At 50.2% G+C, this 263-nt stretch overlaps 1 protein-coding gene across 3 annotated transcripts in view; it reads left to right on the top strand.

Moving 5' to 3' along the window:
* Rab36 (RAB36, member RAS oncogene family) overlaps window positions 1–263 on the top strand; it is a 15173-nt gene that overhangs the window by 5752 nt on the left and 9158 nt on the right. The gene's annotated exons all lie outside the window — the stretch shown is intronic.

The raw sequence follows: 263 nt of genomic DNA, 5'->3' as shown, positions 1-263 counted from the left end.
AAAGGAGGGAGATTAGGAGCTCAGGAGATCGACTCACTTGTTAAAATGCCTGCCTCGTAAATCCCCAAACCTGAATTTAATCCCCAGGACCCATGAAAAAGCCAGATGTGGCATGCCTGTAATCCCAACACTGGGAAAACAGAGATGGGAGGACCCTCAGGGCTCACTGTGCAGCCAGGCTAGCCAAGTCAGTGAGAGATCTGGTGGAGAGCAATTACACACACACACACACACACACACACACACACACACACACACACACA

Source organism: Grammomys surdaster, unplaced genomic scaffold (genome assembly GCF_004785775.1).
Source record: "Grammomys surdaster isolate TR1022 unplaced genomic scaffold, NIH_TR_1.0 237, whole genome shotgun sequence".
NCBI classification, from domain to species: Eukaryota; Metazoa; Chordata; class Mammalia; order Rodentia; family Muridae; genus Grammomys; species Grammomys surdaster.
This window is presented reverse-complemented; position numbering and strand designations above follow the sequence as displayed.